The sequence below is a fragment of the Sus scrofa genome, chromosome 12 (genome assembly GCF_000003025.6).
Source record: "Sus scrofa isolate TJ Tabasco breed Duroc chromosome 12, Sscrofa11.1, whole genome shotgun sequence".
NCBI classification, from domain to species: Eukaryota; Metazoa; Chordata; class Mammalia; order Artiodactyla; family Suidae; genus Sus; species Sus scrofa.
The window spans coordinates 44,763,182-44,776,388 of record NC_010454.4 but is presented as its reverse complement, the minus strand read 5'-3'; the positions used below and the strand labels follow the sequence as shown (position 1 = coordinate 44,776,388).

Sequence of the window (13,207 nt, the reverse complement as noted above, 5' to 3'; positions counted from 1 at the left end):
TGATCCCTTTCTGGAGTAACTGGTGGAGCTCCTGGAGTCAGATGATCTGGTTCAGAAACTCTAGAATCGGAACTGGGTTTGAATGCCAGTAGCTGGGGGACTTTGGTTGGGCGACTTGTTTTACTTCCTTCCTGGGGCCTCAGTTTCCTCATCGGTAAAAAGGGGCTAATAATACATACCTCTCTGGTGGGTTAGATGAAATATTGCTTGTAAATAGCTTAATGCATAGTATGGGCTCCACAAATGATAGCTATTATTAATAATTACCAGTGGGACAGAGTTATTTTAAAGCATGAGCTCTGGGGGTAGGGTCAGGGAGAGCAGAGGAAACTCCTCTTTCCTGCCTCCCACTTCCATCTCCCTGACATCATCCCCCCCCCCTCCCTGCAGAAGCTAAAGTCCCTTCTCTTGACCCTCTGGCCTCAGAGGTCATTTTAGCCATTCCCCTGAGGGAGAATGGCTGCAGAAACTCCCAGGGAAGGAGCACTTATGCTTTGCATTCCCCAGGGGGCTTCTCTGATGGCTGCAGCTGAAGCCATTCCCCAGGGGGCTTCTCTGATGGCTGCAGCTGAAGCCTTTTTATCCTACCTGCTTCAGTTTCAGGGGGCGCATTGGGAAGTGTGTGTGCAAAGAGCATCAGTGAACCAGTCTGGGGGTCCAGTCCATTCTCCTCCTTTCTCAGATCCCAGGAGCTACTCCCGATGGCACCCATGACCCTTTCACTTGGGGTGGGTTCCCACGAGCTACAGCCTGACCCCTTTTTGGGCTGAGCTGGGCCAGGGCTCTCCATGGTGGACTGTGCCCTGGGGGGGTCCTTTGATTGTAAAGTTTTCTAATCCCAACTTTCCATCTATAAAGCATTTTGAAGTTTACAAGGCACTTTTGTATTTATTATCGGATGGCATCCTCCCTTTGCCCCAGAGAGAGCAGGCAGTGGTGCCCCGGAGCCAGGTGCTATGAACTTGTTAGGGCAATTGTGCCCATCTCTTTCTAATTCCCAAATCAGCCATGGTGGGAGGGTTTACCCAAGGACATTAGTGAATGCTACAAATCAGACTCTTTTTTTTTTTGCTTTTTAGGGCAGCACCCGTGGTATGGGGAGGTTCCCAGGTTAGGGGTCGAATTGGAGCTGTAGCCACTGGCCTACGGTAAACTTCCCTATGCCACAGCCACAGAAATGTCAGATCCAAGCCGCATCTGCAACCTACGCCCCAGCTCATGGCAACACCGCATCCTTAACCCACTGAGCAAGGCCAGGGATCGAACCTGCGTCCTCATGGTTACTAGACAGATTTGTTTCTGCTGTGCCACAGCAGGAACTCCCAGACTTTTTTTCTGGGAGAGCTGGTTGGTAGCCCTCCAAACCAGCACACCACTGGTAGGGGAGAAAGGTCATTAATCCCATTTTTCAGGGGAGAAATGACATGCCAGAGCCACCTAGTTAAAACTGAAAACCACATCTCCGGAGTCTCAGGCCTCAGGAGCCCCCTCTACACCGCCAAACACACTCCAGAGGGACAATCCTGGCAAGACATTAGCTGCAGACCATCTTAGCATCTGAGTATTCTGTCTACCCTCTGCTCTCCGAACTTCCCTTTCTGCCATGACCCTTGAGGAGGGGTGGGGGCTGGAAGAAGTAGACTTGATCTTCCCTGAGGCAGAAGGAAGAAGAAATGGCCCTCTAACCTGAGTAGGGACCATGACAAGGAGGAAATTCCCCAGAATGTATGACCACGGGATCAACCACCATCATTACCAAATCTCTGCTCTCTGGCCTTCTTACCAACACAGACAGAGGCCTTGTGCTCCCTCCCCCCGACTCTTTTTCTTGTATCCCAGGACTAAGGCACAGGGGGCATTTGGGGGTGGGGACCAGGGGATACCCATTGGCTGGCTGCGTGACCTTGGACAAGTCACTTCCCCTTTCTGTACTCAGTTTCCTTATAAGAAAAAGGATGAGCTGGGACCATGTGCATCTAAAGATGCTGCAATCTCCTGGGATAGAACATGATGGAAAATAATACTAAAAAAAAGAATGTGTGTATACACACACACACACACACAACACACACACACACACACATATATATGACCGAGTCACTTTACTGTGCAGCAGAAATTGATACAACACTGTAAATCAACTATACCTTCGTTAAAAATAAATAACTCAAGATGCTGCAGCTGGTCCTATGGATGAGTGTAGGTCCACAGAGCTGTCAGCTGGGCCCTTGCCTCTGCTCTTCCCTCGGGAGCCGCCTCCCTGAGGAGATCCTCCAGGGCGCGAGGAACAGCGGGGTGAGCTATTCCCCCAGCAGGGAGGCACTGTATTATCACCCCCATTTTATAGATGAGGAAACTGAGGCTCAGAGAGGTTAACCTGACGTGTCCAAGGTCACTCAGCTAGTAAATATTGCTCCCCAGGATTCAGACACAGGCTTCAAAGCCAAGGTGCTTAACCACTATGCTGCACCGCCCCGCCTCAGGAACACCTGGGCTTCCTTGCTCACATCTGGAAGCCAGCGTGTCAGGTGAGGGGCAAGGTTGGAGGGTTCCTTGGGAGGGTCTGTCCCTGTACCCCCTGTGGGCAGCTGAGTCACAGAGGCCACGAAGGGCCCTCTCTGGGCTCTCTCCACAATCCCTCCCACCGGCTGCTCCTCCCCGCCCTTTATGAGAGGTGGAGACGGTGCAGTTCCGCCTTAATGGTTTCTGTTGCTGGCTGCAGCAGCATGTTTTACAAGGGGTGGGGACCATGCCCAGTGCTGCCTGTGGTCCCACCCAGGGCTCCGCCCGCCCGGCTGCTGGGAGGGGTCCCCTGGAGCAGCTGGGTAGTTACCTAGCAGGGGTGACAGGAAGGGCCTGCAGGCCACTCCTAATGTTGGGCACCCAGGGAACTGGGGTCTAGGGGTGCAAAGAAAGAGGAGGTTTCTAGCTCCTCTGCGCTCCTCAAGGGTTGGGGGTTCTGAGGCCAAAATTCTGGCCCCTCTGGCTCTGGCTCAGGGTCAGGAGTGGGTCAGCCGCCCCTGCCTTGAGATCTGAGTAAGGTGCTCTGAACAGCAGCTACCAATGGAAAGGGCAGCAGGTGGAGGGGGGAAGAACACAGGATGAAGAGCTGTCCTTGTGGTGTTTTCCTCAAGTCTGAGCCACTGACGCCTGCAGCTGAGGCATTCCCATCCCCCAAACCAGGGCTCTCCTGAAGTCACTTGAGTCATTCCCCTGCCTCTGGAAGGAGGCTGGTCTTGGAGCATCACTGGGGACGTCAGTCCTAAAAAAGCACTTGAACCACCTTCCATGCCTGGGGCTGACATGGAAGTTCTTCCAGATGTCTAACCTTAGTCTCTCTCATAACCTTGGTCCTCTTGCCCTATCCTTCCTGCCATTCACCAAGGGCAAGGACATGGCGATGGACTCATCCCTCCTCTGGGGTGGGTCCCAGCCTTGCTGCGGATGTTTGACTCCGACACCTTCCTGTTCTCCCATTCTCCTTCCCTTCCTCCATCCCTGGCCACCCGTGGGCAGCTTCCCTTCTCTTCCATCCGTCTCCAGCCCCTGCCACCCAGCCCTGGCCCCCAAAAGAGCTGAATCCAGGCACTCACAGTGGGCTCTGGGTCGTGGCCACCATCACAGCTTCGGGGAGTCATTCAGCCCAGCAGCTCCGCGGGAGCCTCCATCGAGGTATAAATACTCCCACATGCCTGGACCGGCCCCCTGCCTGAGGGCTGGGGCGGGACTGCCTCCCCAGGCCAGGCAGGCAGGTCACATGCCCTATAAATGCCACAGGACCACAGACTCTTCCCAGCAGCCCTGGGGAGACCAACTGGGGCGTGACCTCTTTGGATGGATGCATGATGGATGGATGGATGGATGGATGAATGAATGGAAGGAGGAATGGAGGATGGATGGATGGATGAAATGGACAGATCAATGGACCGACAGATTGACGAGTGGATAAATGACTGGATGGAAAGCTGGAAGACAGATGCATGGACAGATGGACAGGCAGATGAATGAATGGACAGTTGCAGATTAATGGGTGTTCTTGAACTGCCTATGGATGCTCATTCAGTAGATGGGAGGGAAGAGATGCTTGGTTTCAAGGAAATAAGAAAGGCCATCCTTCAAAAAACGCCCGTCTCTCACTTTCTGAGGCATAGCTGCCTGGTCCCCTTTTCTCCTCTGCTATGACCACCTAGCCTGAGAGGCTGGCTCTACCAGGGTCTCCCTACCCCTCAGATGACACTAAGAGACGCCCCGCCGAAACACCTCCAACCCCCAGGGATCTCTTGTTCTCTCTTCCGCCTACTCTGGAGTTCAAGCTCTGAGGCTGTGAGCCACCTCCAGATCCTGTTCCCAGAAGCAAAGTCAGCTTGCCCACCAAGGTTAGCAGGTGGTTTGGGAGTGGGAGAAAAAATTCTCAATTCTAAGAGCATGAGACCCTTACACGGGCAATTAAGGGAGTAGGTGCGCCCCACCCCCTACCTTACCCAGAGACTTTTAAAGGCATGACTGGGTCTGACGGTGAGAACAGGCCTGGCAAGGGACTCGTATGTGGACCAGGTGACCTAGAACCCCTGGGGACCTGATGAGTTCTCCCAGGGGGCCGTGTGCAGAGAGCAGTGGTCTGATTTCCAAAGAAAGTTCCTTCTTTGTTTTCGTTTTTATTTGTTTTGTTTGTTGGCTTTTTTTTTTTTTTTTTAAATTTTACGGCTGCACCTGTGGCCTATGGACGTTCCCAGCCAGGGACTGAATCTGAGCCACAGGCGGCAGCTGCGGCAATGTTGGATCCTTTAACCCACTGCATCAAGACAGGGATGAAAGCCTCCACTTCACAGCTGCGTGAGTCGCTAGAGTCGGATTCTTAGTCCACAGAGCCACAGTGGGAACTCCAAAGAAAGTTCCTTCTAATCCTCAGTCTGCCTGTGGTGAAGGGGTTGAAAGGGTGGATGGTGAGGTGGGACGTGACTGAAGGAGCAAGAGGATTTTTCACAATGATACCGTGTGGCCTCCATCCTTCCTTAGGACAAGCTGCTCCCACCACACTGGCTGACGCGAGGGTAGAGGAAGGAGCTGGGAGATGGACTGAAGTTCTTAGCCTCTGAGCACCCATTAGATCTGTGGTTTCTCAGGGCTGAGCCTGGCAGTCCCACCTCCTGTGGGCTGCTTTGGTAACTGGCTACAGACTTGATTGACTGTGGCAGTGATTGGCGGCTGAGAATATGAGCTGTGAGACCAACAGGCAGGAGGGGGCCTTGTTTCGCCTTATCCCCTAGCCTGGCGTTTATTATCTCAGAAGCCCTGGGCTGCCTTACAAAGCTCCCGCACCTGCGCCCCGTTCCCTCATAGGGCATCCTTCTGACCAACGACCCCAGAAACTCCTCTCCCAGCTCTGCCTTCGGCATGGGCTAGTCACAGAAATGAACCGCATTTCCTCCTATATAAAATGGGAACGTCTTCTTTGCCCTGTACACCGCCCTGGCTGGCCTGGGGACTGAACAAGAACCAGGATATCAAAATGCTCTGAGGATGATAAACGGATACCAGTTTGTCTCCCCTGGGGCCTCGGGCCCATGGGGTTTCAGGAGCGAGATGTGGCCTGAGACCTTTGCCCCTTAGAGCATTTGCCCTTCCCCAGGGACTACCCCTGGGATGACCCAGGCGTCTCTCTGCCTGCTCACCTCAGTGGGGGCATGAAATGGCTCGGGATCCTACCACCCCTTGAGCCAGGAGCCTCTCCTGCTCTGTACATATCATTATCAGAAGGACTGCTCATTATTACCAATCTATTATTAGGGGTATTAATTCTGCCACCACTGCTAATAATACAGATGGAGCACAAGACAAATGCATACTGGTGGAGCCCCTCCCCCCATGCCATCTAGAGCACGAATGCACATGCGCGCGCACACGCACACGCACACACACGCGCACGCACACACACACCACACACACACACACACACACACACACACACGAGGCAGGAAGTTCATTGCCCGATTTAACTAAACTTCGGGGTGAGACGAGCTCTGGGAGGCCCTCCCATCCAGCCTCTTCTTCACTCACTCGACAGATGGGGAACCGAGCCCCTGCCGCCCCAGGCCCCCGCCACACTGTGGAAGGGATTCTTCTCTGCTGTGCAGGTGCGTGTGCGCTGGCCCTTCTGCCAGGCACCTGGGCTGGGTGAAGCCTGCTCTGACGGCAGGGTCACCCCCTTGCCCATCCAAGGAGAAGGATGTGGAGAAGTGGCAGGTTCTGAGGTGTTTCCTTGAGCCCATCCAGCTGCTAGGATCCAGCCCCCACCTTTCTCCTTTGTTTTTTGTTTTTATTCATGAAAAAAATTTTTAATTAGGTATAGTCGATGTACAATATTATATGTACAATACAGTGATTCACAATTTTACAGGTTATACTCCATTTTAGTGATAAAATACTAGCTATATTCGCTAGGTTGTATGATCCATCCTTATATTTTCCACTTTTCCCTTGACTACCTCCAGATCCTCCTGGGCTTGGCATTGTCATCCCAAAAAACATTCTCTCCCAAATCCTTCCCTCCTTGGGCAGACTGGATGTGATCGTGAGAAGCCTCAGAGAGCAGGGCCTCTTCTCCAAAGCCACTTGCTCCTTGGGGTCCAAGGTGGGGACCCCTCTGACAGTGAACACTGCTGGCATTCTGCCTCTGCTAAGAGGAGAGTCTGATAATTGGGTTTTCTGATCATGGCGATGTGTGTGTATGTGTGTCCTCATGCACATCCTATGCCTTCCAAGACCGGCTGATGGGCTGGTGTAGTCTGGGACATGGCTGTGGAATTTACAAGTGTAGGTGGGATATCCAACAGTCTCCGGGCGATCCGGTTCCAGGGCCACGCCCCGTTCTGGGAGTGAGTGTGTGTGTGTGTGTGTGTGTGTGTGTGTGTGTGTGTTGTGTGTGGTGCCTAGGTTGGCGAAAGCTTGTCAGAAGCAGCAGCTTCAGGCTGAGGGAGCAGGGCTTGAGGAGCACAGGGTGGAGGGTTAGGGTCAGACCTCTGGGAAGCTCTCTGGCGCAGTCTGGGGGGTCTTGAGGGGTGCCCATCCTCTGGAGCTTCCAGAGTAGCCATGAGAGCCTAGGTTTCCTTTTGCCTGTGACTCACAGCTGGCTCTCGAGTCAAGTTCCCTGAGAGATCACGATTCAGCTAATTCTCTCCAAGCCCCATTAATCTGAGCTGACTAAGCAAGAGCCACAGGCGGGGTAGAGACCCAGGGATGCTCACGGCTGCAGTCATTCCTAAACAACCTGGCAGGCTTCCTTGCCTGAGCTTTTGTCCATCTCCTTGCCTTGGGCCTGGCCATGCCTAATAGGACCGATTATGCTCCCAGCACCTCCCCTGCCCCCCGCCTCCCTTTGGGGCCCTCTGAGCTTGTCTCTTCATCACCCCACTTCCCCTGTCACACACCTGCAGTGTCAAGAGGTCCATGTGGACATCAGACCTCAACTTGTCTTGTTGTGCATGAACTCACTTTTACTATTTAGCCAACATCCAGCCCTTAAGGACCAGATAGGATTAGGAAGCTGAACGGCTTCTCCTAGCCAATCCATTTTGGCTTATTGGCCAATATAAGCCAAGAGGGGAAAAAAAAAAAAAAAAAAAAAGCCCTGGGCTTTTTTTGAACACTGGGAGAATGTGAAGGACATACCAGGACCTGGCAGGGGCATGGATGAAGGGTGTTGAACTCCAAAGTGGATCTCCGAGGTATGGGTAGATCTATTCTGGGGGGCTGAAAATGGTGTGCAGATGGGAGGGTGGAGGCGGGATGAAGTCGGAGGTGGGACTAAGGAGGCGAAGGAGAGAGGGAAGAGAGGAATGGGGTTGTGGAGGTGGAGGTGAAATTGGGGATGGGGATTGGATAGGAAGAGGGCTGGGTTGGGGTTGGAGATGGGGAGGGGGATAGACCTGGGTTGTGAGAGGAGATGGGAGGGTGGCGGGTGGAGGTTGCGATGGGTGCAGAGTTGGAGGAAGGGGCAAAGGATAGGAATGATGACACTGGAAAGACCAAAATTGCTCAGGGACCTTTGATTGATGCTTCTGTGATGTACTCCTGCAGAGGTCATCTTGTCATTCCCCAGCTCCTGGGCATGTCACCAGCCCAGCCACACCCATCACAGATCAATGGTTGCCTCTCCACTCTGGAAACCACCTCCGTGGTCACATAGTCCGGCTAAACTCAATTTAAAATGCTGAAGCAGCTCTCTGCAGTCAAATGTCAATCTCTCCTGCTGCAGAAGCCAATCTCAGCTTGCTAAGCTCCCTGCTTCGGGCTTCAGCAGGGAGGGTGGGCTGGGACTGGGGAAGAAAGAGGGGAGGGCACATCTGTAGGACCTCTGTTTCTGGGGGTCCCTCTGATGTAGGGGAATAAGGGAAGGCAGGCAGAAATGCCTCCCACCAGTCTCCGTCTCTTTAGAGCGTGGAGCCAGAGAGACTAATAGAAGGGGCGGTGCACACAAGGCCTTATTTCTCTTTCTTCCTGTACACAAGCTCCTAGAAAATGTCAGTGTGACTTAGTCTCTAGCTGGGTGCTGGAACCCTGGGGAGGCAGGCAGTGGGGGTTCTGCTGGTCTATGAAGACTCAAGCTGAAAGGAGGAAGGTCAGATGGTGGGAAGGACTTCCTGGCTGAGAAGGATGGAGAGACCCTGGGAAGTGGTACTTCCTTTTCATTTCTTTATGGCTGCACCTGAAGCCTATGGAAGTTCCCAGGCTAGGGATCGAATTGGCGCTACCAGCCTATGCCACAGCCACAGCCACATGGAACCTGAGCCACCACTGCTACCTACACCACAGCTCGCAGCAATGACAGATCCTTTAATCCACTGAGCAAGGCCAGGGATTGAACCTGCATCCTCATGGATACTGGTTGGGTTCTTAACCTGCTGAACCACAACAGGAAATGCTGGAAGTGGTCCTTTCTTAGAGGGTGGATGGAACTCTCCTTGGGGGCTAAAAAAGGCTCTCTCTTAGACCAAGGTGAGCTTCCCAGAAGCCAAGTGTCACTGGTGGGCTTTCCCTCTTGTCTTTAACTGTCCCAAGCCTTCTCCCGTCTCACAATGAATGAAGGCACAGCTGTTGATTGGGGGCCGTATGAGGTCAGTGTATGGGTGAGACAAACATGGGGAACAGGGAGCGTTCCCAACTCCCTTAATCTTTCTCTTGCCTTCCCAGGAGCAGAACCGAGAGGGTTTTTGGGGCTCCGAGCCCCTGGGAAATAAAGTCCTCTGAGAACTCCCTGGCATTCCTGGGAGAACAGGTTCCTGGCTCTGGGAGGTGAGTGAGGCGCCGGGCCTGGGGGGCGGGCAGCGTGCCTCGGCAGGCCCTGGAGCCCGGAGCTGAGCTCGGCAGAGGCAGGTCGGGCGGGGCCGGGTGGGGAGCTGGGAGGACATGCACCTCTCCCCACGGTACCTTCGTTCCTGGGGACCTGAGCCTCCCCAGGACCCAGCTCCCCTCTGGCCCTGCCTGGCTTCACCGCAGCAGAGGGGGTCTGGGACGGAGGCACTGCCCGGGCGGTTGGGGGTGCCTTTCTACGGCCTGCATCCTGGGGGTCAGAGAATGACCAAGGTGGTAAAAGGGCCCGCGGGGACAGGACGGGAGTGCCGTGCCACCCTCTGCATCTCACCAACCAGCCCAGAGGACCTGGGTTTAACAGCAAGCAATGGAGAAGCCTGTGGGGGCAAAGCAGAGCCAGATCCTTGGGCTGCAGAGACTTCAGCCTCCAGGAAGCACATCAGGCTGGGCAGGGAATGACCACGTTTCCTCCCTCAGGAAAGTGGGGGGCGGGGAGCGACCTGTCCAGCATGGGGAATGCCCCCCTAGAAGCAGGGGGCACAGAGGAGATGATTTCTCAAGAGGATGTGCCCTCTCCGCCCAGGTCCTTTCCTGCGGACCAGCCGTGACCGTGACACACACACACAAACCTCTCTTCCCACGCCTATAGGTGCAGAGAGAAGAGGCAAACACACCCACTTAATCGAGTCTATTCTTAATCTAACTTGTTTCTTTGGACATTTAGGGAGGCCTGGGGACTCCACGGGGAATGCCAGAACCTTACTCGCCAGATTGGGTGTTGGGGAGGGGGGAAGCCATAGGAGTCAGAGGGGTCTTCCTGCTGCTCCAGCCAGTTCCTGAACGGCCTTTGCTCCCCAGACCCCCAACTCCAGGCGTCTGAGACCTCCCTGCATATCCCAGGTCTGCTCACCAGGCTCTTGATTTCAGGGGTCTGGAGGGAGAGAGATGGTCCTAGGCCTCTGGGGGATTCTGCCTTCAGCTCAGCATCAGGTTCTGGCCACAACACCTGTTTGCCATCTGTCTCCTTCTCCACCAGCTGCACCATCTCCTTCCTGCAGCCCAGGCCTCCCCCGCAACCAGGCCCAGGTATCTAGATCCCAGCCAACTCCGCTCAGAGATGCTGAGTGATTCCTTGATCGACACACAGCCTTAGCACCACTCAGCCCCCCAGAGCCAGGCTCTCCCCGCTCCACTTGGAGAAGCCACCAAACTGGGAATCTGCCTCCTGGTCTTTCGGCTCTCGTTTTCCAATTCTAGCCCTTCAGAGTCCTTATTTTCTCCTGGTACCGTGTGGCTAAGCCCACCCTCCCAACACAAGGAGACCCACACACCAAATCCACCAGGCACCAGAAGGAGAAACCACACTACAGCAGGAAAGATTGAAGTTAGACGATGTGGAACAGGAAGAAGAGGTAGGAGCATGGAGGAGGGGGTCCTCCTTGACCTCCAGGCACTCACCCCACTTCCTGATTCTCCCTTGAGCTGCAATGAGAAGACGGGGAGCACCCAGGTGCTCCCAGTTACTCCCAGGGCCTGTTAAAAAGGCCACCCCCCCCATACCCTGGCCCAGCCCCGCTGGCCTCCACGGCTGAGTTGGGCCGGGTCTCCTCTTACCTGCTCAGTGAAGCAGGTCGGCGTGGGGGCCGGGGTCTGGGGGGCCAGGAGCTCCGTCTGTCTGTCAGTCCGTCAGCTCGGCCGTCCTGGGTCTGTGCTGACATCAGGTGAGGGGAGGCAGCTGCTGGGTGAGCCAATAATTATGATATCAGCTTCCCCTTGCCCTGAGGGGCTGCTGCCAAAGCGGGGAGAAGAGCAAGGTGACTAAGAAGCTAGTTTGCTCCTTGGCTCTTGTTTGACAGGTACGGGCTCCTGTGCCCGCCCCAGCCGCGCCCCGGCCCCCCCCAACCCCTCCCTCCTCCTGGACCAGCCTGGGCCCCTTGTCTCTGCCAGCGGGCACAGCCTGTGGCCTGTGGAGGAGGGGGCTGTCTTGTGGCCCCTCTCCGCGCCCCAGAATGGGATGTCAGCCCCCATGGGTGGGGCATAGGCCTGCCAGGACACGCACATGTGTGTCAGGAGATCTGGGCCATCGCGTGTGTGTTCGTGAACTGGTGAGGGGGTTCTGGGGAGCAGTTCTGTGTGGCGGCCCTGGATCCTCAAGCCTGCCGTGCACAGGCAATAGTTGTGACCCCTCAAAGGCCAGGCATAAGCAAGAAACTATCTGTCCATGAGGTCTAGCCACCTGCCTGCCTCTCTGCAGTCCCTCTGACACCTTCAGGGTGTCTCCTCGTGGGTGTGGGTGTGTGCACCCATGTGTGCAGTATCTGTGACTTCCTCTGTGTGTCTGCGGGCATATGAGTGTCTCCATGTGTTTGCACGTTTGTCTTCTGGGTTGGTGTGCATCTGTGTCTGTGTCTTTTCTCATGTCTGTATGTGGATCTGTGTCCCTGTCTCCAGGCCTGTGCCTGTATCCTTTTGTGTGTCATCTGTGTGTTTACACCCTCGTGTCTGTGCAGACATCTGTGGTCTGGGTCAATCCTGTGTGTGTATCTGCGTCCACGCAGGTCGAGATGGGGACCCCCTGGTTCTTATCCATGGCCACTCTTTATGGTCTGGATGATGGAAACAGAAACTTATGTGGTTGGAGTTCCCATCGTGGTTCAGTGTTAACTAACACAACTAGTATCCATGGGGATGCGGGTTCGATCCCTGGCCTCGCTCAGTGGGTTAAGGAGCCGGCATTGCTGTGAGCTATGGTGTAGGTTCAGATATAGCTCAGATCCTGCATTGCTGCGGCTGTGGTGTAGGCTGGCAGCTGCAGCTCTCATTCGACCCCTAGCTTGGCAACCTCCACATGCCTCTGGCGCAGCCCTAGAAAGAAGAAGAAATTTATGCGGTTGTGGCCCTGGTTCTGGCCCCTCAGAATCCACATTGACAGTGGCATGCCTGGTGAGCCCTGGAACCTGGTCCCTACTTCTCCCACCTGGACTCAGGCCTGGGGCCAGTCCCCGGCTCTCTGCCCAGACCCTGTCCCTACCTCCTACACACTGTTCCTTTTTCATCTTCTTTGCCCCATCCCTGTTTTCTCTCTCTGGCCGTTTTTTTGCATCCTTATCTCCCCCTTGTCCTCGCCTTCAAGCCCACTTGTCCTTCCTGGAACTAAAGGCTCCGATGGCAGAGCTGCTACCCAGCAAAGCCTGGGATTTGGCTTCAGTTTGAGGGTTCGGACAGGTCCGCTCCTCCCAACTTTATCTCATTCCAAGGAGGGAGGTAGAGTCAGCCTTGGCTGGGGGATGACGGGGTTCATCTGGAACCTGTGTGGGGTAGACTAAAACGTTTGGAGACTTCTTCGTCGAAGCGGGGACTATCTATTTCAAAAAGAGGATGCCGAGGCGGATAACAATGACGTCATCTGTGAGCGCGGTTGGCTGTGTCATCTTCCATCCTCACCACTCCAAGCCTGTTTCCTCTTTTGCTAACGAAGGAATAATATTATTCACCCATAGACTTGTTGTGGATTCAATAGCATTATGTTTAAAGTTTCTAACACAATCCCTGGTACATAGTAGATGCTCATAGATATGTGCCCCCTTTCTAGTTATCAAGCCCAGTGATGCTGGGTGGAAAATGAGATGTACTGGCTTTGCCCAGTTGGGTATAGGAATTGGGTTCTGGGGCCAAGAACAGGAGCCCTGACTCAATCTACCTTTCTTGGGACTCCCATTAGCAATCGAAGCCCTGCTCCCTTCACCTGGCAATCAATGGAGTTTCACAGTGAAAGGGCAACTGCCAGGACCTAGCGTGTTTGCTAATTGCTCCTATCTGATGTATACAGCGCTAAGTGTTATTCTAGACTCACAGGTGTTTCCTTACTGATAATCTGGGTACAGAGAACCATGAAAAG

At 54.4% G+C, this 13,207-nt stretch overlaps 1 protein-coding gene across 1 annotated transcript in view; it reads right to left on the bottom strand.

Moving 5' to 3' along the window:
• The window catches only part of FOXN1 (forkhead box N1), a 31,712-nt gene extending 19,750 nt beyond the window's left edge, over positions 1–11,962 (bottom strand). Inside the window, 1 exon segment of the mRNA XM_021067477.1 lies at positions 10,924–11,962. The gene's annotated coding sequence lies outside the window, so the exon portion shown is untranslated.